Source organism: Triturus cristatus, chromosome 4_1 (genome assembly GCF_964204655.1).
Source record: "Triturus cristatus chromosome 4_1, aTriCri1.1, whole genome shotgun sequence".
Taxonomy (NCBI): Eukaryota; Metazoa; Chordata; class Amphibia; order Caudata; family Salamandridae; genus Triturus; species Triturus cristatus.
The window spans coordinates 136,403,204-136,430,703 of NC_140585.1; the positions used below are offsets into that span (position 1 = coordinate 136,403,204).

The 27,500-nt window shown below is 39.8% G+C and overlaps 1 non-coding gene across 1 annotated transcript; it reads right to left on the bottom strand.

The window, feature by feature from the left end:
• Positions 1-9,862: 9,862 nt before the first annotated feature.
• TRNAR-UCG (transfer RNA arginine (anticodon UCG)) lies at positions 9,863-9,935 on the bottom strand. The gene has a single exon. It is a non-coding gene; the product is annotated as a tRNA-Arg (tRNA).
• Between the last annotated feature and the right edge of the window lie 17,565 nt (positions 9,936-27,500).

The following is a 27,500-nucleotide window of genomic DNA, read 5'->3' on the forward strand; positions in this document are numbered from 1 at the left end:
GTAGTACTTTTCTTACTCGGAGGCAAAATCAGCACTTTAACTGCCCAAATCATACACATTTTACACATGTAGCACTCTATGCACACATAGGCACATACCTTGCAGTTCTTCTACACACACTTAAGCTTAAAACCCATTCTGTCACTTCAAAATTCTGCAAACCTATTACATATTCAGTGCGTCGGCATAGAAGCACTTTTTAATGCCACTAAAATGCACAAGTAGTTAGACTGAAGATGCAACCTGAATGAGTTTACAGTATGTACTCCACTTTATTAATGATTAGTAATGAGAAAGTGAGGACTACAAGAGTATTGGAAAATACTTTTTCCACTCTGAATGTAAAGCAGATTGTGTGACCATTGGCCAAAAACAACCACGAAGGGACTCGAACCCTCAATCTTCTGATCCGAAGTCAGAAGCCTTATCGATTAGGCCACGCAGTCATCCGTTCACCTGAGATGATTTTTATCATGTAGGTGGTATGCATGGATGGAGAACATATTATTGAAAGGTATTCAGGTTTACATCCCATAGTGTTCTTTCAGCTCTTTTCGCTGGAAGCACTTTTTTGGAATCTATATATTGAGAATTTTATGAGTACGATATGCTTTTGTTTTCCTTTTTGCATACAAATCTCTTTCCTCATGAGTTTAAAGCTCATTTGTATGCTCTACATAGCTCTGGACGTTTCCAGACGTGGAGTGAAACTGTTTAGAAAGTAGTACAAATTGCTCCTTCCTGCATACGCTAATATTTCACACTCACATAGGTTGTATAAGTTTTATGAATCCTGGCTTGACCTATTCAAGTAGCTGAAAGCCTGTCACCACCTCTAGAAACAAGATTCACACCAATCCAATTCAAATCATTTTTTCCAAAGGAATATGTTCTGGCCGGTCGAAAATGCATCTCACAAAAATAGGCATTTAAAAATATACTTTGCAGTTTCAGAACACTAACATGACTGTGAAGTGTACACAAGTAAAATGGGACCGTTTCAAAGTACCTAATCCCTCATAAACTTCTGAGAGGAAGCATGTAATAAATCTACCTAATTTTCTGGAAAAGAAAGAGGGAGGATTTTTGTTATCACCTCAGATGGGACTCAAACCCACAATCCTTGGCTTAGGAGGCCGGTGCCTCATCCATTAGGCCACTGAGGCACACATGCATAGCTCTTTTCTAGAGGCATTATTTAAATGTATTCTATGGTCAGACACCGGTGTGTGCACACAGGGCATTTCTCACTTCTCTCTATAAGTAAACTTCCCATTTTTATCCTCTTCCATCCCCGACTTTAACGCTCTCTTCTATGCTATAATGGAGACTTTGCAATTTTAGCAAGTGGAGAGAAATTGGAGAACCACTTTTCTCAATATACTGGGCTTAGAAAATGATATCAAGCCATCCTTATCATCAGTAGGACACGGAAAGAGGCACTAAGTCTCCTAACCAAGTTCAACCACACTCTGCAACTTAACCATTGCACTACAAATTAGGCAACGGGGGCATCAGCAAAGGCAGCCAATGTGCCGATCCTTTATACATTTTGTGTAGTACTTTTCTTACTTGGAGGAAAAATCAGCACTTTAACTGCCCAAATCATACAGATTTTACACATGTAGCACTCTATGCACACATAGGCACACACCTTGCAGTTCTTCTACACACACTTAAGCTAAAACCCATTCTGTCACGTCAAAATTCTGCAAACCTATTACATATTCAGTGCATTGGCATAGAATCACTTTTTAATGCCACTAAAATGCACAAGTAGTTAGACTGAAGATGCAACCTGAATGAGTTTACAGTATGTACTCCACTTTATTAATGATTAGTAATGAGAAAGTGAGGACTACAAGAGTATTGGAAAAGACTTTTTCGACTCTGAATGTAAAGCAGATTGTGTGACCATTGGCCAAAAACGACCACGAAGGGACTCGAATCCTCAATCTTCGGATCCGAAGTCAGACGCCTTATCCATTAGGCCACGCGGTCATCCGTTCACCAGAGGTGATTTTTATCATGTAGGTGGTATGCATGGTTGGAGAACATATTATTGAAAGGTATTCAGGTTTACATCCCATAGTGTTCTTTCAGCTCTTTTCGCTGGAAGCACTTTTTTGGAATCTATATGTTGAGAATTTTATGAGTACGATATGCTTTTGTTTTCCTTTTTGTATACAAACCTCTTTCCTCATGAGTTTAAAGCTCATTTGTGTGCTCTACATAGCTCTGGACGTTTCCAGACGTGGAGTGAAACTGTTTTGAAAGTAGTACAAATTGCTCCTTCCTGCATATGCTAATTTTTCACACTCACATAGGTTGTATAAGTGTTATGAATCTTGGCTTGACCTATTCAAGTAGCTGAAAGCCTGTCACCACCTCTAGAAACAAGATTCACACCAATCCAATTCAAATCATTTTTTCCAAAGGAATATGTTCTGGCCGGTCGAAAATGCATCTCACAAAAATAGGCATTTAAAAATCTACTTTGCAGTTTCAGAACACTACCATGACTGTGAAGTGTACACAAGTAAAATGGGACCGTTTCAAAGTACCTAATCCCTCATAAACTTCTGAGAGGAAGCATGTAATAAATCTACCTAATTTTCTGGAAAAGAAAGAGGGAGGATTTTTGTTATCACCTCAGATGGGACTCGAACCCACAATCCCTGGCTTAGGAGGTCAGTGCCTTATCCAATTTGCCACTGAGGCACACATGCATATCTCTTTTCTAGAGGCATTATTTAAATGTATTCTATGGTCAGACACCGGTGTGTGCACACAGGGCATTTCTCACTTCTCTCTATAAGTAAACTTCCCATTTTCATCCTCTTCCATCCCCGACTTTAACGCTCTCTTCTATGCTATAATGGAGACTTTGCAATTTTAGCAAGTGGAGAGAAATTGGAGAACCACTTTCGACTCCACACTTCTTCTTCACTTACTTCTTTTCTCAATATACTCGGCTTAGAAAATGGTATCAAGCCATCCTTATCATCAGCAGGACACGGAAAGAGGCACCAAGTCTCCTAACCAAGTTCAACCACACTCTGCAACTTAACCATTGTACTACAAATTAGGCAACGGGGGCATCAGCAAAGGCAGCCAATGTGCCGATCCTTTATACATTTTGTGTAGTACTTTTCTTACTCGGAGGCAAAATCAGCACTTGAACTGCCCAAATCATACAGATTTTACACATGTAGCACTCTATGCACACATAGGCACACACCTTGCAGTTCTTCTACACACACTTAAGCTAAAACCCATTCTGTCACGTCAAAATTCTGCAAACCTATTACATATTCAGTGCGTCGGCATAGAAGCACTTTTTAATGCCACTAAAATGCACAAGTAGTTAGACTGAAGATGCAACCTGAATGAGTTTACAGTATGTACTCCACTTTATTAATGATTAGTAATGAGAAAGTGAGGACTACAAGAGTATTGGAAAATACTTTTTCGACTCTGAATGTAAAGCAGATTGTGTGACCATTGGCCAAAAATGACCACGAAGGGACTCGAACCCTCAATCTTCGGATCCAAAGTCAGACGCCTTATCCATTAGGCCACGCGGTCATCCGTTCACCAGAGGTGATTTTTATCATGTAGGTGGTATGCATGGTTGGAGAACATATTATTGAAAGGTATTCAGGTTTACATACCATAGTGTTCTTTCAGCTCTTTTCGCTGGAAGCACTTTTTTGGAATCTATATATTGAGAATTTTATGAGTACGATATGCTTTTGTTTTCCTTTTTGTATACAAACCTCTTTACTCATGAGTTTAAAGCTCATTTGTGTGCTCTACATAGCTCTGGACGTTTCCAGACGTGGAGTGAAACTGTTTTGAAAGTAGTACAAATTGCTCCTTCCTGCATATGCTAATTTTTCACACTCACATAGGTTGTATAAGTGTTATGAATCCTGGCTTGACCTATTCAAGTAGCTGAAAGCCTGTCACCACCTCTAGAAACAAGATTCACACCAATCCAATTCAAATCATTTTTGCCAAAGGAATATGTTCTGGCCGGTCGAAAATGCATCTCACAAAAATAGGCATTTAAAAATCTACTTTGCAGTTTCAGAACACTAACATGACTGTGAAGTGTACACAAGTAAAATGGGACCGTTTCAAAGTACCTAATCCCTCATAAACTTCTGAGAGGAAGCATGTAATAAATCTACCTAATTTTCTGGAAAAGAAAGAGGGAGGATTTTTGTTATCACCTCAGATGGGACTCGAACCCACAATCCCTGGCTTAGGAAGCCTGTGCCTTATCCATTAGGCCACTGAGGCACACATGCATAGCTCTTTTCTATAGGCATTATTTAATTGTATTCTATGGTCCGACACCTGTGTGTGCACACAGGGCATTTCTCACTTCTCTCTATAAGTAAACTTCCCATTTTCATCCTCTTCCATCCCCGACTTTAACGCTCTCTTCTATGCTATAATGGAGACTTTGCAATTTTAGCAAGTGGAGAGAAATTGGAGAACCACTTTCGACTCCACACTTCTTCTTCACTTACTTCTTTTCTCAATATACTGGGCTTAGAAAATGTTATCAAGCCATCCTTATCATCAGCAGGACACGGAAAGAGGCACCAAGTCTCCTAACCAAGTTCAACCACACTCTGCAACTTAACCATTGCACTACAAATTAGGCAACGGGGGCATCAGCAAAGGCAGCCAATGTGCCGATCCTTTATACATTTTGTGTAGTACTTTTCTTACTCGGAGGCAAAACCAGCACTTTAACTGCCCAAATCATACAGATTTTACACATGTAGCACTCTATGCACACATAGGCACACACCTTGCAGTTCTTCTACACACTTAAGCTAAAAACCCATTCTGTCACATCAAAATTCTGCATACCTATTACATATTCAGTGCGTCGGCATAGAAGCACTTTTTAATGCCACTAAAATGCACAAGTAGTTAGACTGAAGATGCAACCTGAATGAGTTTACAGTATGTACTCCACTTTATTATTGATTAGTAATGAGAAAGTGAGGACTACAAGAGTATTGGAAAATACTTTTTCCACTCTGAATGTGAAGCAGATTGTGTGACCATTGGCCGAAAACAACCACGAAGGGACTCGCACCCTCAATTTTCTGATCCGAAGTCAGACGCCTTATCCATTAGGCCACGTGGTCATCTGTTCCCCTGAGATGATTTTTATCATGTAGGTGGTATGCATGGATGGAGAACATATTATTGAAAGGTATTCAGGTTTACATCCCATAGTGTTCTTTCAGCTCTTTTCGCTGGAAGCACTTTTTTGGAATCTATATATTGAGAATTTTATGAGTACGATATGCTTTTGTTTTCCTTTTTGCATACAAACCTCTTTCCTCATGAGTTTAAAGCTCATTTGTATGCTCTACATAGCTCTGGACGTTTCCAGACGTGGAGTGAAACTGTTTTGAAAGTAGTACAAATTGCTCCTTCCTGCATACGCTAATGTTTCACACTCACATAGGTTGTATAAGTTTTATGAATCCTGGCTTGACCTATTCAAGTAGCTGAAAGCCTGTCACCACCTCTAGAAACAAGATTCACACCAATCCAATTCAAATCATTTTTTCCAAAGGAATATGTTCTGGCCGGTCGAAAATGCATCTCACAAAAATAGGCATTTAAAAATCTACTTTGCAGTTTCAGAACACTACCATGACTGTGAAGTGTACACAAGTAAAATGGGACCGTTTCAAAGTACCTAATCCCTCATAAACTTCTGAGAGGAAGCATGTAATAAATCTACCTAATTTTCTGCAAAAGAAAGAGGGTGGATTTTTGTTATCACCTCAGATGGGACTCGAACCCACAATCCCTGGCTTAGGAGGTCAGTGCCTTATCCAATTTGCCACTGAGGCACACATGCATATCTCTTTTCTAGAGGCATTATTTAAATGTATTCTATGGTCAGACACCGGTGTGTGCACACAGGGCATTTCTCACTTCTCTCTATAAGTAAACTTCCCATTTTCATCCTCTTCCATCCCCGACTTTAACGCTCTCTTCTATGCTATAATGGAGACTTTGCAATTTTAGCTAGTGGAGAGAAATTGGAGAACCACTTTCGACTCCACACTTCTTCTTCACTTACTTCTTTTCTCAATATACTCGGCTTAGAAAATGGTATCAAGCCATCCTTATCATCAGCAGGACACGGAAAGAGGCACCAAGTCTCCTAACCAAGTTCAACCACACTCTGCAACTTAACCATTGCACTACAAATTAGGCAACGGGGGCATCAGCAAAGGCAGCCAATGTGCCGATCCTTTATACATTTTGTGTAGTACTTTTCTTACTCGGAGGCAAAATCAGCACTTTAACTGCCCAAATCATACAGATTTTACACATGTAGCACTCTATGCACACATAGGCACACACCTTGCACTTCTTCTACACACACTTAAGCTAAAACCCATTCTGTCACGTCAAAATTCTGCAAACCTATTACATATTCAGTGCGTCGGCATAGAAACACTTTTTAATGCCACTAAAATGCACAAGTAGTTAGACTGAAGATGCAACCTGAATGAGTTTACAGTATGTACTCCACTTTATTAATGATTAGTAATGAGAAAGTGAGGACTACAAGAGTATTGGAAAAAACTTTTTCCACTCTGAATGTAAAGCAGATTGTGTGACCATTGGACAAAAACAACTACGAAGGGACTCGAACCCTCAATCTTCTGATCCAAAGTCAGACGCCTTATCCCTTAGGCCACGTGGTCATCCGTTCACCTGAGATGATTTTTATCATGTAGGTGGTATGCACGGATGGAGAACATATTATTGAAAGGTATTCAGGTTTACATCCCATAGTGTTCTTTCAGCTCTTTTCGCTGGAAGCACTTTTTTGGAATCTATATAGTGAGTATTTTATGAGTACGATATGCTTTTGTTTTCCTTTTTGCATACAAACCTCTTTCCTCATGAGTTTAAAGCTCATTTGTATGGTCTACATAGCTCTGGACGTTTCCAGACGTGGAGTGAAACTGTTTTGAAAGTAGGACAAATTGCTCCTTCCTGCATATGCTAATTTTTCACACTATCATAGGTTGTATAAGTTTTATGAATCCTGGCTTGACCTATTCAAGTAGCTGAAAGCCTGTCACCACCTCTAGAACAAGATTCACACCAATCCAATTCAAATCATTTTTTCCAAAGGAATATGTTCTGGCCGGTCGAAAATGCATCTCACAAAAATAGGCATTTAAAAATATACTTTGCAGTTTCAGAACACTAACATGACTGTGAAGTGTACACAAGTAAAATGGGACCGTTTCAAAGTACCTAATCCCTCATAAACTTCTGAGAGGAAGCATTTAATAAATCTACCTAATTTTCTGGAAAAGAGAGAGGGAGGTTTTTGGTTATCACCTCAGATGGGACTCGAACCCACAATCCCTGGCTTAGGAGGCCAATGCCTCATCCATTAGGCACTGAGGCACACATGCATAGGTGTTTTCTAGAGGCATTATTTAAATGTATTCTATGGTCAGACACCGGTGTGTGCACACAGGGCATTTCCCACTTCTCTCTATAAGTAAACTTCCCATTTTCATCCTCTTCCATCCCCGACTTTAACGCTCTCTTCTATGCTATAATGGAGACTTTGCAATTTTAGCAAGTGGAGAGAAATTGGAGAACCACTTTCGACTCCACACTTCTTCTTCACTTACTTCTTTTCTCAATATACTGGGCTTAGAAAATGGTATCAAGCCATCCTTATCATCAGCAGGACACGGAAAGAGGCACCAAGTCTCCTAACCAAGTTCAACCACACTTTGCAACTTAACCATTGCACCACAAATTAGGCAACGGGGGCATCAGCAAAGGCAGCCAATGTGCCGATCCTTTATACATTTTGTGTAGTACTTTTCTTACTCGGAGGCAAAATCAGCACTTTAACTGCCCAAATCATACAGATTTTACACATGTAGCACTCTATGCACACATAGGCACACACCTTGCAGTTCTTCTACACACACTTAAGCTAAAAACCCATTCTGTCACTTCAAAATTCTGCAAACCTATTACATATTCAGTGCGTCGGCATAGAAGCACTTTTTAATGCCACTAAAATGCACATATAGTTAGACTGAAGATGCAACCTGAATGAGTTTACAGTATGTACTCCACTTTATTAATGATTAGTAATGAGAAAGTGAGGACTACAAGAGTATTGGAAAATACTTTTTCCACTCTGAATGTAAAGCAGATTGTGTGACCATTGGCCAAAAACAACCACGAAGGGACTCAAACCCTCAATCTTCTGATCCGAAGTCAGACGCCTTATCGATTAGGCCACGCAGTCACCCGGTCACCTGAGATGATTTTTATCATGTAGGTGGTATGCATGGATGGAGAACATATTATTGAAAGGTATTCAGGTTTACATCCCATAGTGTTCTTTCAGCTCTTTTCGCTGGAAGCACTTTTTTGGAATCTATATATTGAGAATTTTATGAGTACGATATGCTTTTGTTTTCCTTTTTGCATACAAACCTCTTTCCTCATGAGTTTAAAGCTCATTTGTATGCTCTACATAGCTCTGGACGTTTCCAGACGTGGAGTGAAACTGTTTAGAAAGTAGTACAAATTGCTCCTTCCTGCATACGCTAATATTTCACACTCACATAGGTTGTATAAGTTTTATGAATCCTGGCTTGACCTATTCAAGTAGCTGAAAGCCTGTCACCACCTCTAGAAACAAGATTCACACCAATCCAATTCAAATCATTTTTTCCAAAGGAATATGTTCTGGCCGGTCGAAAATGCATCTCACAAAAATAGGCATTTAAAAATATACTTTGCAGTTTCAGAACACTAACATGACTGTGAAGTGTACACAAGTAAAATGGGACCGTTTCAAAGTACCTAATCCCTCATAAACTTCTGAGAGGAAGCATGTAATAAATCTACCTAATATTCTGGAAAAGAAAGAGGGAGGCTTTTTGTTATCACCTCAGATGGGACTCAAACCCACAATCCCTGGCTTAGCAGGCCAGTGCCTTATCCATTAGGCCACTGAGGCACACATGCATAGCTCTTTTCTAGAGGCATTATTTAAATGTATTCTATGGTCAGACACCGGTGTGTGCACACAGGGCATTTCTCACTTCTTTCTATAAGTAAACTTCCCATTTTCATCCTCTTCCATCCCCGAATTTAACGCTCTCTTCTATGCTATAATGGAGACTTTGCAATTTTAGCAAGTGGAGAGAAATTGGAGAACCACTTTCGACTCCACACTTCTTCTTCACTTACTTCTTTTCTCAATATACTGGGCTTAGGAAATGGTATCAAGCCATCCTTATCATCAGCAGGACACGGAAAGAGGCACCAAGTCTCCTAACCAAGTTCAACCACACTCTGCAACTTAACCAATGCACTACAAATTAGGCAACGGGGGCATCAGCAAAGGCAGCCAATGTGCCGATCCTTTATACATTTTGTGTAGTACTTTTCTTACTCGGAGGCAAAATCAGCACTTTAACTGCCCAAATCATACAGATTTTACACATGTAGCACTCTATGCACACATAGGCACACACCTTGCAGTTCTTCTACACACACTTAAGCTAAAAACCCATTCTGTCACGTCAAAATTCTGCAAACCTATTACATATTCAGTGCGTCGGTATAGAAGCACTTTTTAATGCCACTAAAATGCACAAGTAGTTAGACTGAAGATGCAACCTGAATGAGTTTACAGTATGTACTCCACTTTATTGATGATTAGTAATGAGAAAGTGAGGACTACAAGAGTATTGGAAAATACTTTTTCCACTCTGAATGTAAAGCAGATTGTGTGACCATTGGCCAAAAACAACCACGAAGGGACTCGAACCCTCAATCTTCTGATCCGAAGTCAGACGCCTTATCCATTAGGCCACGCAGTCATCAGTTCACCTGAGATGATTTTTATCATGTAGGTGGTATGCATGGATGGAGAACATATTATTGAAAAGTATTCAGGTTTACATCTAATAGTGTTCTTTCAGCTCTTTTAGCTGGAAGCACTTTTTTGGAATCTATATATTGAGAATTTTATGAGTACGATATGCTTTTGTTTTCCTTTTTGCATACAAACCTCTTTCCTCATGAGTTTAAAGCTCATTTGTATGCTCTAGATAGCTCTAAACGTTTCCAGACGTGGAGTGAAACTGTTTTGAAAGTAGTACAAATTGCTCCTTCCTGCGTATGCTAATTTTTCACACTCACATAGGTTGTATAAGTTTTATGAATCCTGGCTTGACCTATTCAAGTAGCTGAAAGCCTTTCACCACCTCTAGTAACAAGATTCACACCAATCCAATTCAAATCATTTTTTCCAAAGGAATATGTTCTGGCCGGTCGAAAATGCATCTCACAAAAATAGGCATTTAAAAATCTACTTTACAGTTTCAGAACACTAACATGACTGTGAAGTGTACACAAGTAAAATGGGACCGTTTCAAAGTACCTAATCCCTCATAAACTTCTGAGAGGAAGCATGTAATAAATCTACCTAATTTTCTGGAAAAGAAAGAGGGAGGATTTTTGTTATCACCTCAGATGGGACTCAAACCCACAATCCTTGGCTTAGGAGGCCGGTGCCTCATCCATTAGGCCACTGAGGCACACATGCATAGCTCTTTTCTAGAGGCATTATTTAAATGTATTCTATGGTCAGACACCGGTGTGTGCACACAGGGCATTTCTCACTTCTCTCTATAAGTAAACTTCCCATTTTTATCCTCTTCCATCCCCGACTTTAACGCTCTCTTCTATGCTATAATGGAGACTTTGCAATTTTAGCAAGTGGAGAGAAATTGGAGAACCACTTTTCTCAATATACTGGGCTTAGAAAATGGTATCAAGCCATCCTTATCATCAGTAGGACACGGAAAGAGGCACTAAGTCTCCTAACCAAGTTCAACCACACTCTGCAACTTAACCATTGCACTACAAATTAGGCAACGGGGGCATCAGCAAAGGCAGCCAATGTGCCGATCCTTTATACATTTTGTGTAGTACTTTTCTTACTCGGAGGCAAAATCAGCACTTTAACTGCCCAAATCATACAGATTTTACAAATGTAGCACTCTATGCACACATAGGCACACACCTTGCAGTTCTTCTACACACACTTAAGCTAAAACCCATTCTGTCACGTCAAAATTCTGCAAACCTATTACATATTCAGTACATTGGCATAGAAGCACTTTTTAATGCCACTAAAATGCACAAGTAGTTAGACTGAAGATGCAACCTGAATGAGTTTACAGTATGTACTCCACTTTATTAATGATTAGTAATGAGAAAGTGAGGACTACAAGAGTTTCGGAAAAGACTTTTTTGACTCTGAATGTAAAGCAGATTGTGTGACCATTGGCCAAAAACGACCACGAAGGGACTCGAATCCTCAATCTTCGGATCCGAAGTCAGACGCCTTATCCATTAGGCCACGCGGTCATCCGTTCACCAGAGGTGATTTTTATCATGTAGGTGGTATGCATGGTTGGAGAACATATTATTGAAAGGTATTCAGGTTTACATCCCATAGTGTTCTTTCAGCTCTTTTCGCTGGAAGCACTTTTTTGGAATCTATATGTTGAGAATTTTATGAGTACGATATGCTTTTGTTTTCCTTTTTGTATACAAACCTCTTTCCTCATGAGTTTAAAGCTCATTTGTGTGCTCTACATAGCTCTGGACGTTTCCAGACGTGGAGTGAAACTGTTTTGAAAGTAGTACAAATTGCTCCTTCCAGCATATGCTAATTTTTCACACTCACATAGGTTGTATAAGTGTTATGAATCTTGGCTTGACCTATTCAAGTAGCTGAAAGCCTGTCACCACCTCTAGAAACAAGATTCACACCAATCCAATTCAAATCATTTTTTCCAAAGGAATATGTTCTGGCCGGTCGAAAATGCATCTCACAAAAATAGGCATTTAAAAATCTACTTTGCAGTTTCAGAACACTACCATGACTGTGAAGTGTACACAAGTAAAATGGGACCATTTCAAAGTACCTAATCCCTCATAAACTTCTGAGAGGAAGCATGTAATAAATCTACCTAATTTTCTGGAAAAGAAAGAGGGAGGATTTTTGTTATCACCTCAGATGGGACTCGAACCCACAATCCCTGGCTTAGGAGGTCAGTGCCTTATCCAATTTGCCACTGAGGCACACATGCATATTTCTTTTCTAGAGGCATTATTTAAATGTATTCTATGGTCAGACACCGGTGTGTGCACACAGGGCATTTCTCACTTCTCTCTATAAGTAAACTTCCCATTTTCATCCTCTTCCATCCCCGACTTTAACGCTCTCTTCTATGCTATAATGGAGACTTTGCAATTTTAGCAAGTGGAGAGAAATTGGAGAACCACTTTCGACTCCACACTTCTTCTTCACTTACTTCTTTTCTCAATATACTCGGCTTAGAAAATGGTATCAAGCCATCCTTATCATCAGCAGGACACGGAAAGAGGCACCAAGTCTCCTAACCAAGTTCAACCACACTCTGCAACTTAACCATTGCACTACAAATTAGGCAACGGGGGCATCAGCAAAGGCAGCCAATGTGCCGATCCTTTATACATTTTGTGTAGTACTTTTCTTACTCGGAGGCAAAATCAGCACTTTAACTGCCCAAATCATACAGATTTTACACATGTAGCACTCTATGCACACATAGGCACACACCTTGCAGTTCTTCTACACACACTTAAGCTAAAACCCATTCTGTCACGTCAAAATTCTGCAAACCTATTACATATTCAGTGCGTCGGCATAGAAGCACTTTTTAATGCCACTAAAATGCACAAGTAGTTAGACTGAAGATGCAACCTGAATGAGTTTACAGTATGTACTCCACTTTATTAATGATTAGTAATGAGAAAGTGAGGACTACAAGAGTATTGGAAAATACTTTTTCGACTCTGAATGTAAAGCAGATTGTGTGACCATTGGCCAAAAATGACCACGAAGGGACTCGAACCCTCAATCTTCGGATCCAAAGTCAGACGCCTTATCCATTAGGCCACGCGGTCATCCGTTCACCATAGGTGATTTTTATCATGTAGGTGGTATGCATGGTTGGAGAACATATTATTGAAAGGTATTCAGGTTTACATACCATAGTGTTCTTTCAGCTCTTTTCGCTGGAAGCACTTTTTTGGAATCTATATATTGAGAATTTTATGAGTACGATATGCTTTTGTTTTCCTTTTTGTATACAAACCTCTTTCCTCATGAGTTTAAAGCTCATTTGTGTGCTCTACATAGCTCTGGACGTTTCCAGACGTGGAGTGAAACTGTTTTGAAAGTAGTACAAATTGCTCCTTCCTGCATATGCTAATTTTTCACACTCACATAGGTTGTATAAGTGTTATGAATCCTGGCTTGACCTATTCAAGTAGCTGAAAGCCTGTCACCACCTCTAGAAACAAGATTCACACCAATCCAATTCAAATCATTTTTTCCAAAGGAATATGTTCTGGCCGGTCGAAAATGCATCTCACAAAAATAGGCATTTAAAAATCTACTTTGCAGTTTCAGAACACTAACATGACTGTGAAGTGTACACAAGTAAAATGGGACCGTTTCAAAGTACCTAATCCCTCATAAACTTCTGAGAGGAAGCATGTAATAAATCTACCTAATTTTCTGGAAAAGAAAGAGGGAGGATTTTTGTTATCACCTCAGATGGGACTCGAACCCACAATCCCTGGCTTAGGAAGCCTGTGCCTTATCCATTAGGCCACTGAGGCACACATGCATAGCTCTTTTCTATAGGCATTATTTAATTGTATTCTATGGTCCGACACCTGTGTGTGCACACAGGGCATTTCTCACTTCTCTCTATAAGTAAACTTCCCATTTTCATCCTCTTCCATCCCCGACTTTAACGCTCTCTTCTATGCTATAATGGAGACTTTGCAATTTTAGCAAGTGGAGAGAAATTGGAGAACCACTTTCGACTCCACACTTCTTCTTCACTTACTTCTTTTCTCAATATACTGGGCTTAGAAAATGGTATCAAGCCATCCTTATCATCAGCAGGACACGGAAAGAGGCAAGAAGTCTCCTAACCAAGTTCAACCACACTCTGCAACTTAACCATTGCACTACAAATTAGGCAACGGGGGCATCAGCAAAGGCAGCCAATGTGCCGATCCTTTATACATTTTGTGTAGTACTTTTCTTACTCGGAGGCAAAACCAGCACTTTAACTGCCCAAATCATACAGATTTTACACATGTAGCACTCTATGCACACATAGGCACACACCTTGCAGTTCTTCTACACACTTAAGCTAAAAACCCATTCTGTCACATCAAAATTCTGCATACCTATTACATATTCAGTGCGTCGGCATAGAAGCACTTTTTAATGCCACTAAAATGCACAAGTAGTTAGACTGAAGATGCAACCTGAATGAGTTTACAGTATGTACTCCACTTTATTATTGATTAGTAATGAGAAAGTGAGGACTACAAGAGTATTGGAAAATACTTTTTCCACTCTGAATGTGAAGCAGATTGTGTGACCATTGGCCGAAAACAACCACGAAGGGACTCGCACCCTCAATTTTCTGATCCGAAGTCAGACGCCTTATCCATTAGGCCACGCGGTCATCTGTTCCCCTGAGATGATTTTTATCATGTAGGTGGTATGCATGGATGGAGAACATATTATTGAAAGGTATTCAGGTTTACATCCCATAGTGTTCTTTCAGCTCTTTTCGCTGGAAGCACTTTTTTGGAATCTATATATTGAGAATTTTATGAGTACGATATGCTTTTGTTTTCCTTTTTGCATACAAACCTCTTTCCTCATGAGTTTAAAGCTCATTTGTATGCTCTACATAGCTCTGGACGTTTCCAGACGTGGAGTGAAACTGTTTTGAAAGTAGTACAAATTGCTCCTTCCTGCATACGCTAATGTTTCACACTCACATAGGTTGTATAAGTTTTATGAATCCTGGCTTGACCTATTCAAGTAGCTGAAAGCCTGTCACCACCTCTAGAAACAAGATTCACACCAATCCAATTCAAATCATTTTTTCCAAAGGAATATGTTCTGGCCGGTCGAAAATGCATCTCACAAAAATAGGCATTTAAAAATCTACTTTGCAGTTTCAGAACACTACCATGACTGTGAAGTGTACACAAGTAAAATGGGACCGTTTCAAAGTACCTAATCCCTCATAAACTTCTGAGAGGAAGCATGTAATAAATCTACCTAATTTTCTGGAAAAGAAAGAGGGTGGATTTTTGTTATCACCTCAGATGGGACTCGAACCCACAATCCCTGGCTTAGGAGGTCAGTGCCTTATCCAATTTGCCACTGAGGCACACATGCATATCTCTTTTCTAGAGGCATTATTTAAATGTATTCTATGGTCAGACACCGGTGTGTGCACACAGGGCATTTCTCACTTCTCTCTATAAGTAAACTTCCCATTTTCATCCTCTTCCATCCCCGACTTTAACGCTCTCTTCTATGCTATAATGGAGACTTTGCAATTTTAGCTAGTGGAGAGAAATTGGAGAACCACTTTCGACTCCACACTTCTTCTTCACTTACTTCTTTTCTCAATATACTCGGCTTAGAAAATGGTATCAAGCCATCCTTATCATCAGCAGGACACGGAAAGAGGCACCAAGTCTCCTAACCAAGTTCAACCACACTCTGCAACTTAACCATTGCACTACAAATTAGGCAACGGGGGCATCAGCAAAGGCAGCCAATGTGCCGATCCTTTATACATTTTGTGTAGTACTTTTCTTACTCGGAGGCAAAATCAGCACTTTAACTGCCCAAATCATACAGATTTTACACATGTAGCACTCTATGCACACATAGGCACACACCTTGCACTTCTTCTACACACACTTAAGCTAAAACCCATTCTGTCACGTCAAAATTCTGCAAACCTATTACATATTCAGTGCGTCGGCATAGAAGCACTTTTTAATGCCACTAAAATGCACAAGTAGTTAGACTGAAGATGCAACCTGAATGAGTTTACAGTATGTACTCCACTTTATTAATGATTAGTAATGAGAAAGTGAGGACTACAAGAGTATTGGAAAAAACTTTTTCCACTCTGAATGTAAAGCAGATTGTGTGACCATTGGACAAAAACAACTACGAAGGGACTCGAACCCTCAATCTTCTGATCCAAAGTCAGACGCCTTAGCCCTTAGGCCACGCGGTCATCCGTTCACCTGAGATGATTTTTATCATGTAGGTGGTATGCACGGATGGAGAACATATTATTGAAAGGTATTCAGGTTTACATCCCATAGTGTCCTTTCAGCTCTTTTCGCTGGAAGCACTTTTTTGGAATCTATATATTGAGTATTTTATGAGTACGATATGCTTTTGTTTTCCTTTTTGCATACAAACCTCTTTCCTCATGAGTTTAAAGCTCATTTGTATGGTCTACATAGCTCTGGACGTTTCCAGACGTGGAGTGAAACTGTTTTGAAAGTAGGACAAATTGCTCCTTCCTGCATATGCTAATTTTTCACACTCACATAGGTTGTATAAGTTTTATGAATCCTGGCTTGACCTATTCAAGTAGCTGAAAGCCTGTCACCACCTCTAGAACAAGATTCACACCAATCCAATTCAAATCATTTTTTCCAAAGGAATATGTTCTGGCCGGTCGAAAATGCATCTCACAAAAATAGGCATTTAAAAATATACTTTGCAGTTTCAGAACACTAACATGACTGTGAAGTGTACACAAGTAAAATGGGACCGTTTCAAAGTACCTAATCCCTCATAAACTTCTGAGAGGAAGCATTTAATAAATCTACCTAATTTTCTGGAAAAGAGAGAGGGAGGTTTTTTGTTATCACCTCAGATGGGACTCGAACCCACAATCCCTGGCTTAGGAGGCCAGTGCCTCATCCGTTAGGCACTGAGGCACACATGCATAGGTGTTTTCTAGAGGCATTATTTAAATGTATTCTATGGTCAGACACCGGTGTGTGCACACAGGGCATTTCTCACTTCTCTCTATAAGTAAACTTCCCATTTTCATCCTCTTCCATCCCCGACTTTAACGCTCTCTTCTATGCTATAATGGAGACTTTGCAATTTTAGCAAGTGGAGAGAAATTGGAGAACCACTTTCGACTCCACACTTCTTCTTCACTTACTTCTTTTCTCAATATACTGGGCTTAGAAAATGGTATCAAGCCATCCTTATCATCAGCAGGACACGGAAAGAGGCACCAAGTCTCCTAACCAAGTTCAACCACACTTTGCAACTTAACCATTGCACCACAAATTAGGCAACGGGGGCATCAGCAAAGGCAGCCAATGTGCCGATCCTTTATACATTTTGTGTAGTACTTTTCTTACTCGGAGGCAAAATCAGCACTTTAACTGCCCAAATCATACAGATTTTACACATGTAGCACTCTATGCACACATAGGCACACACCTTGCACTTCTTCTACACACACTTAAGCTAAAACCCATTCTGTCACGTCAAAATTCTGCAAACCTATTACATATTCAGTGCGTCGGCATAGAAGCACTTTTTAATGCCACTAAAATGCACAAGTAGTTAGACTGAAGATGCAACCTGAATGAGTTTACAGTATGTACTCCACTTTATTAATGATTAGTAATGAGAAAGTGAGGACTACAAGAGTATTGGAAAAAACTTTTTCCACTCTGAATGTAAAGCAGATTGTGTGACCATTGGACAAAAACAACTACGAAGGGACTCGAACCCTCAATCTTCTGATCCAAAGTCAGACGCCTTATCCCTTAGGCCACGCGGTCATCCGTTCACCTGAGATGATTTTTATCATGTAGGTGGTATGCACGGATGGAGAACATATTATTGAAAGGTATTCAGGTTTACATCCCATAGTGTTCTTTCAGCTCTTTTCGCTGGAAGCACTTTTTTGGAATCTATATATTGAGTATTTTATGAGTACGATATGCTTTTGTTTTCCTTTTTGCATACAAACCTCTTTCCTCATGAGTTTAAAGCTCATTTGTATGGTCTACATAGCTCTGGACGTTTCCAGACGTGGAGTGAAACTGTTTTGAAAGTAGGACAAATTGCTCCTTCCTGCATATGCTAATTTTTCACACTCACATAGGTTGTATAAGTTTTATGAATCCTGGCTTGACCTATTCAAGTAGCTGAAAGCCTGTCACCACCTCTAGAACAAGATTCACACCAATCCAATTCAAATCATTTTTTCCAAAGGAATATGTTCTGGCCGGTCGAAAATGCATCTCACAAAAATAGGCATTTAAAAATATACTTTGCAGTTTCAGAACACTAACATGACTGTGAAGTGTACACAAGTAAAATGGGACCGTTTCAAAGTACCTAATCCCTCATAAACTTCTGAGAGGAAGCATTTAATAAATCTACCTAATTTTCTGGAAAAGAGAGAGGGAGGTTTTTTGTTATCACCTCAGATGGGACTCGAACCCACAATCCCTGGCTTAGGAGGCCAGTGCCTCATCCGTTAGGCACTGAGGCACACATGCATAGGTGTTTTCTAGAGGCATTATTTAAATGTATTCTATGGTCAGACACCGGTGTGTGCACACAGGGCATTTCTCACTTCTCTCTATAAGTAAACTTCCCATTTTCATCCTCTTCCATCCCCGACTTTAACGCTCTCTTCTATGCTATAATGGAGACTTTGCAATTTTAGCAAGTGGAGAGAAATTGGAGAACCACTTTCGACTCCACACTTCTTCTTCACTTACTTCTTTTCTCAATATACTGGGCTTAGAAAATGGTATCAAGCCATCCTTATCATCAGCAGGACACGGAAAGAGGCACCAAGTCTCCTAACCAAGTTCAACCACACTTTGCAACTTAACCATTGCACCACAAATTAGGCAACGGGGGCATCAGCAAAGGCAGCCAATGTGCCGATCCTTTATACATTTTGTGTAGTACTTTTCTTACTCGGAGGCAAAATCAGCACTTTAACTGCCCAAATCATACAGATTTTACACATGTAGCACTCTATGCACACATAGGCACACACCTTGCAGTTCTTCTACACACACTTAAGCTAAAAACCCATTCTGTCACTTCAAAATTCTGCAAACCCATTACATATTCAGTGCGTCGGCATAGAAGCACTTTTTAATGCCACTAAAATGCACATATAGTTAGACTGAAGATGCAACCTGAATGAGTTTACAGTATGTACTCCACTTTATTAATAATTAGTAATGAGAAAGTGAGGACTACAAGAGTATTGGAAAATACTTTTTCCACTCTGAATGTAAAGCAGATTGTGTGACCATTGGCCAAAAACAACCACGAAGGGACTCAAACCCTCAATCTTCTGATCCGAAGTCAGACGCCTTATCGATTAGGCCACGCAGTCATCCGGTCACCTGAGATGATTTTTATCATGTAGGTGGTATGCATGGATGGAGAACATATTATTGAAAGGTATTCAGGTTTACATCCCATAGTGTTCTTTAAGCTCTTTTCGCTGGAAGCACTTTTTTGGAATCTATATATTGAGAATTTTATGAGTACGATATGCTTTTGTTTTCCTTTTTGCATACAAACCTCTTTCCTCATGAGTTTAAAGCTCATTTGTATGCTCTACATAGCTCTGGACGTTTCCAGACGTGGAGTGAAACTGTTTAGAAAGTAGTACAAATTGCTCCTTCCTGCATACGCTAATATTTCACACTCACATAGGTTGTATAAGTTTTATGAATCCTGGCTTGACCTATTCAAGTAGCTGAAAGCCTGTCACCACCTCTAGAAACAAGATTCACACCAATCCAATTCAAATCATTTTTTCCAAAGGAATATGTTCTGGCCGGTCGAAAATGCATCTCACAAAAATAGGCATTTAAAAATATACTTTGCAGTTTCAGAACACTAACATGACTGTGAAGTGTACACAAGTAAAATGGGACCGTTTCAAAGTACCTAATCCCTCATAAACTTCTGAGAGGAAGCATGTAATAAATCTACCTAATATTCTGGAAAAGAAAGAGGGAGGCTTTTTGTTATCACCTCTGATGGGTCTCAAACCCACAATCCCTGGCTTAGGAGGCCAGTGCCTTATCCATTAGGCCACTGAGGCACACATGCATAGTTCTTTTCTAGAGGCATTATTTAAATGTATTCTATGGTCAGACACCGGTGTGTGCACACAGGGCATTTCTCACTTCTTTCTATAAGTAAACTTCCCATTTTCTTCCTCTTCCATCCCCGAATTTAACGCTCTCTTCTATGCTATAATGGAGACTTTGCAATTTTAGCAAGTGGAGAGAAATTGGAGAACCACTTTCGACTCCACACTTCTTCTTCACTTACTTCTTTTCTCAATATACTGGGCTTAGAAAATGTTATCAAGCCATCCTTATCATCAGCAGGACACGGAAAGAGGCACCAAGTCTCCTAACCAAGTTCAACCACACTCTGCAACTTAACCATTGCACTACAAATTAGGCAACGGGGGCATCAGCAAAGGCAGCCAATGTGCCGATCCTTTATACATTTTGTGTAGTACTTTTCTTACTCGGAGGCAAAACCAGCACTTTAACTGCCCAAATCATACAGATTTTACACATGTAGCACTCTATGCACACATAGGCACACACCTTGCAGTTCTTCTACACACTTAAGCTAAAAACCCATTCTGTCACATCAAAATTCTGAAAACCTATTACATATTCAGTGCATCGGCATAGAAGCACTTTTTAATGCCACTAAAATGCACAAGTAGTTAGACTGAAGATGCAACCTGAATGAGTTTACAGTATGTACTCCACTTTATTATTGATTAGTAATGAGAAAGTGAGGACTACAAGAGTATTGGAAAATACTTTTTCCACTCTGAATGTGAAGCAGATTGTGTGACCATTGGCCGAAAACAACCACGAAGGGACTCGCACCCTCAATTTTCTGATCCGAAGTCAGACGCCTTATCCATTAGGCCACGCGGTCATCTGTTCCCCTGAGATGATTTTTATCATGTAGGTGGTATGCATGGATGGAGAACATATTATTGAAAGGTATTCAGGTTTACATCCCATAGTGTTCTTTCAGCTCTTTTCGCTGGAAGCACTTTTTTGGAATCTATATATTGAGAATTTTATGAGTACAATATGCTTTTGTTTTCCTTTTTGCATACAAACCTCTTTCCTCATGAGTTTAAAGCTCATTTGTATGCTCTACATAGCTCTGGACATTTCCAGACGTGGAGTGAAACTGTTTTGAAAGTAGTACAAATTGCTCCTTCCTGCATACGCTAATGTTTCACACTCACATAGGTTGTATAAGTTTTATGAATCCTGGCTTGACCTATTCAAGTAGCTGAAAGCCTGTCACCACCTCTAGAAACAAGATTCACACCAATCCAATTCAAATCATTTTTTCCAAAGGAATATGTTCTGGCCGGTCGAAAATGCATCTCACAAAAATAGGCATTTAAAAATCTACTTTGCAGTTTCAGAACTGAGAGGAAGCATGTAATAAATCTACCTAATTTTCTGGAAAAGAAAGAGGGAGGATTTTTGGTAACACCCCAGATGGGACTCAAACCCACAATCCCTGACTTAGGTGGCCAGTGCCTTATCCATTAGGCCACTGAGGCACACATGCATATCTCTTTTCTAGAGGCATTATTTAAATGTATTCTATGGTCAGACACCTGTGTGTGCACACAGGGCATTTCTCACTTCTCTCTATAAGTAAACTTCCCATTTTCATCCTCTTCCATCCCCGACTTTAACGCTCTCTTCTATGCTATAATGGAGACTTTGCAATTTTAGCAAGTGGAGAGAAATTGGAGAACCACTTTCGACTCCACACTTCTTCTTCACTTAATTCTTTTCTCAATATACTGGGCTTAGAAAATGTTATCAAGCCATCCTTATCATCAGCAGGACACGGAAAGAGGCACCAAGTCTCCTAACCAAGTTCAACCACACTCTGCAACTTAACCATTGCACTACAAATTAGGCAACGGGGGCATCAGCAAAGGCAGCCAATGTGCCGATCCTTTATACATTTTGTGTAGTACTTTTCTTACTCGGAGGCAAAATCAGCACTTTAACTGCCCAAATCATACAGATTTTACACATGCGGCACTCTATGCACACATAGGCACACACCTTGCAGTTCTTCTACACACACTTAAGCTAAAAACCCATTCTGTCACGTCAAAATTCTGCAAACCTATTATATATTCAGTGCGTCGGCATAGAAGCACTTTTTAATGCCACTAAAATGCACAAGTAGTTAGACTGAAGATGCAACCTGAATGAGTTTACAGTATGTACTCCACTTTATTAATGATTAGTAATGAGAAAGTGAGGACTACAAGAGTATTGGAAAAGACTTTTTCGACTCTGAATGTAAAGCAGATTGTGTGACCATTGGCTAAAAACGACCACATTGGGACATGAACCCTCAATCTTCCGATCCAAAGTCAGACGCCTTATCCATTAGGCCACGCGGACAGCCGTTCACCTGAGATGATTTTTATCATGTAGATGGTATGCATGGATGGACAACATATTATTGAAAGGTATTCAGGTTTACATCCCATAGTGTTCTTTCAGCTCTTTTCGCCGGAAGCACTTTTTTGGAATCTATATATTGAGAATTTTATGAGTACGATATGCTTTTGTTTTCCTTTTTGCATACAAACCTCTTTCCTCATGAGTTTAAAGCTCATTTGTATGCTCTACATAGCTCTGGGCGTTTCCAGACGTGGACTGAAACTGTTTTGAAAGTAGTAAAAATTGCTCCTTCCTGCATATGCTAATTTTTCACACTTACATAGGTTGTATAAGTTTTATGAATCCTGGCTTGACCTATTCAAGTAGCGGAAAGCCTGTCACCACCTCTAGAAACAAGATTCACACCAATCCAATTCAAATCATTTTTTCCAAACTAATATGTTCTGGCCGGTCGAAAATGCATCTCACAAAAATAGGCATTTAAAAATCTACTTTGCAGTTTCAGAACACTACCATGACTGTGAAGTGTACACAAGTAAAATGGGACCGTTTCAAAGTACCTAATCCCTCATAAACTTCTGAGAGGAAGCATGTAATAAATCTACCTAATTTTCTGGAAAAGAAAGAGGGTGGATTTTTGTTATCACCTCAGATGGGAGTCGAACCCACAATCCCTGGCTTAGGAGGTCAGTGGCTTATCCAATTTGCCACTGAGGCACACATGCATATCTCTTTTCTAGAGGCATTATTTAAATGTATTCTATGGTCAGACACCGGTGTGTGCACACAGGGCATTTCTCACTTCTCTCTATAAGTAAACTTCCCATTTTCATCCTCTTCCATCCCCGACTTTAACGCTCTCTTCTATGCTATAATGGAGACTTTGCAATTTTAGCAAGTGGAGAGAAATTGGAGAACCACTTTCGACTCCACACTTCTTCTTCACTTACTTCTTTTCTCAATATACTCGGCTTAGAAAATGGTATCAAGCCATCCTTATCATCAGCAGGACACGGAAAGAGGCACCAAGTCTCCTAACCAAGTTCAACCACACTCTGCAACTTAACCATTTCACTACAAATTAGGCAACGGGGGCATCAGCAAAGGCAGCCAATGTGCCGATCCTTTATACATTTTGTGTAGTACTTTTCTTACTCGGAGGCAAAATCAGCACTTTAACTGCCCAAATCATACAGATTTTACACATGTAGCACTCTATGCACACATAGGCACACACCTTGCACTTCTTCTACACACACTTAAGCTAAAACCCATTCTGTCACGTCAAAATTCTGCAAACCTATTACATATTCAGTGCGTCGGCATAGAAGCACTTTTTAATGCCACTAAAATGCACAAGTAGTTAGACTGAAGATGCAACCTGAATGAGTTTACAGTATGTACTCCACTTTATTAATGATTAGTAATGAGAAAGTGAGGACTACAAGAGTATTGGAAAAAACTTTTTCCACTCTGAATGTAAAGCAGATTGTGTGACCATTGGCCAAAAACAACTACGAAGGGACTCGAACCCTCAATCTTCTGATCCAAAGTCAGACGCCTTATCCCTTAGGCCACGCGGTCATCCGTTCACCTGAGATGATTTTTATCATGTAGGTGGTATGCACGGATGGAGAACATATTATTGAAAGGTATTCAGGTTTACATCCCATAGTGTTCTTTCAGCTCTTTTCGCTGGAAGCACTTTTTTGGAATCTATATATTGAGTATTTTATGAGTACGATATGCTTTTGTTTTCCTTTTTGCATACAAACCTCTTTCCTCATGAGTTTAAAGCTCATTTGTATGGTCTACATAGCTCTGGACGTTTCCAGACGTGGAGTGAAACTGTTTTGAAAGTAGGACAAATTGCTCCTTCCTGCATATGCTAATTTTTCACACTCACATAGGTTGTATAAGTTTTATGAATCCTGGCTTGACCTATTCAAGTAGCTGAAAGCCTGTCACCACCTCTAGAAACAAGATTCACACCAATCCAATTCAAATCATTTTTTCCAAAGGAATATGTTCTGGCCGGTCGAAAATGCATCTCACAAAAATAGGCATTTAAAAATCTACTTTGCAGTTTCAGAACACTACCATGACTGTGAAGTGTACACAAGTAAAATGGGACCGTTTCAAAGTACCTAATCCCTCATAAACTTCTGAGAGGAAGCATGTAATAAATCTACCTAATTTTCTGGAAAAGAAAGAGGGTGGATTTTTGTTATCACCTCAGATGGGACTCGAACCCACAATCCCTGGCTTAGGAGGTCAGTGGCTTATCCAATTTGCCACTGAGGCACACATGCATATCTCTTTTCTAGAGGCATTATTTAAATGTATTCTATGGTCAGACACCGGTGTGTGCACACAGGGCATTTCTCACTTCTCTCTATAAGTAAACTTCCCATTTTCATCCTCTTCCATCCCCGACTTTAACGCTCTCTTCTATGCTATAATGGAGACTTTGCAATTTTAGCAAGTGGAGAGAAATTGGAGAACCACTTTCGACTCCACACTTCTTCTTCACTTACTTCTTTTCTCAATATACTGGGCTTAGAAAATGGTATCAAGCCATCCTTATCATCAGCAGGACACGGAAAGAGGCACCAAGTCTCCTAACCAAGTTCAACCACACTTTGCAACTTAACCATTGCACCACAAATTAGGCAACGGGGGCATCAGCAAAGGCAGCCAATGTGCCGATCCTTTATACATTTTGTGTAGTACTTTTCTTACTCGGAGGCAAAATCAGCACTTTAACTGCCCAAATCATACAGATTTTACACATGTAGCACTCTATGCACACATAGGCACACACCTTGCACTTCTTCTACACACACTTAAGCTAAAACCCATTCTGTCACGTCAAAATTCTGCAAACCTATTACATATTCAGTGCGTCGGCATAGAAGCACTTTTTAATGCCACTAAAATGCACAAGTAGTTAGACTGAAGATGCAACCTGAATGAGTTTACAGTATGTACTCCACTTTATTAATGATTAGTAATGAGAAAGTGAGGACTACAAGAGTATTGGAAAAAACTTTTTCCACTCTGAATGTAAAGCAGATTGTGTGACCATTGGACAAAAACAACTACGAAGGGACTCGAACCCTCAATCTTCTGATCCAAAGTCAGACGCCTTATCCCTTAGGCCACGCGGTCATCCGTTCACCTGAGATGATTTTTATCATGTAGGTGGTATGCACGGATGGAGAACATATTATTGAAAGGTATTCAGGTTTACATCCCATAGTGTTCTTTCAGCTCTTTTCGCTGGAAGCACTTTTTTGGAATCTATATATTGAGTATTTTATGAGTACGATATGCTTTTGTTTTCCTTTTTGCATACAAACCTCTTTCCTCATGAGTTTAAAGCTCATTTGTATGGTCTACATAGCTCTGGACGTTTCCAGACGTGGAGTGAAACTGTTTTGAAAGTAGGACAAATTGCTCCTTCCTGCATATGCTAATTTTTCACACTCACATAGGTTGTATAAGTTTTATGAATCCTGGCTTGACCTATTCAAGTAGCTGAAAGCCTGTCACCACCTCTAGAACAAGATTCACACCAATCCAATTCAAATCATTTTTTCCAAAGGAATATGTTCTGGCCGGTCGAAAATGCATCTCACAAAAATAGGCATTTAAAAATATACTTTGCAGTTTCAGAACACTAACATGACTGTGAAGTGTACACAAGTAAAATGGGACCGTTTCAAAGTACCTAATCCCTCATAAACTTCTGAGAGGAAGCATTTAATAAATCGACCTAATTTTCTGGAAAAGAGAGAGGGAGGTTTTTTGTTATCACCTCAGATGGGACTCGAACCCACAATCCCTGGCTTAGGAGGCCAGTGCCTCATCCGTTAGGCACTGAGGCACACATGCATAGGTGTTTTCTAGAGGCATTATTTAAATGTATTCTATGGTCAGACACCGGTGTGTGCACACAGGGCATTTCTCACTTCTCTCTATAAGTAAACTTCCCATTTTCATCCTCTTCCATCCCCGACTTTAACGCTCTCTTCTATGCTATAATGGAGACTTTGCAATTTTAGCAAGTGGAGAGAAATTGGAGAACCACTTTCGACTCCACACTTCTTCTTCACTTACTTCTTTTCTCAATATACTGGGCTTAGAAAATGGTATCAAGCCATCCTTATCATCAGCAGGACACGGAAAGAGGCACCAAGTCTCCTAACCAAGTTCAACCACACTTTGCAACTTAACCATTGCACCACAAATTAGGCAACGGGGGCATCAGCAAAGGCAGCCAATGTGCCGATCCTTTATACATTTTGTGTAGTACTTTTCTTACTCGGAGGCAAAATCAGCACTTTAACTGCCCAAATCATACAGATTTTACACATGTAGCACTCTATGCACACATAGGCACACACCTTGCACTTCTTCTACACACACTTAAGCTAAAACCCATTCTGTCACGTCAAAATTCTGCAAACCTATTACATATTCAGTGCGTCGGCATAGAAGCACTTTTTAATGCCACTAAAATGCACAAGTAGTTAGACTGAAGATGCAACCTGAATGAGTTTACAGTATGTACTCCACTTTATTAATGATTAGTAATGAGAAAGTGAGGACTACAAGAGTATTGGAAAAAACTTTTTCCACTCTGAATGTAAAGCAGATTGTGTGACCATTGGACAAAAACAACTACGAAGGGACTCGAACCCTCAATCTTCTGATCCAAAGTCAGACGCCTTATCCCTTAGGCCACGCGGTCATCCGTTCACCTGAGATGATTTTTATCATGTAGGTGGTATGCACGGATGGAGAACATATTATTGAAAGGTATTCAGGTTTACATCCCATAGTGTTCTTTCAGCTCTTTTCGCTGGAAGCACTTTTTTGGAATCTATATATTGAGTATTTTATGAGTACGATATGCTTTTGTTTTCCTTTTTGCATACAAACCTCTTTCCTCATGAGTTTAAAGCTCA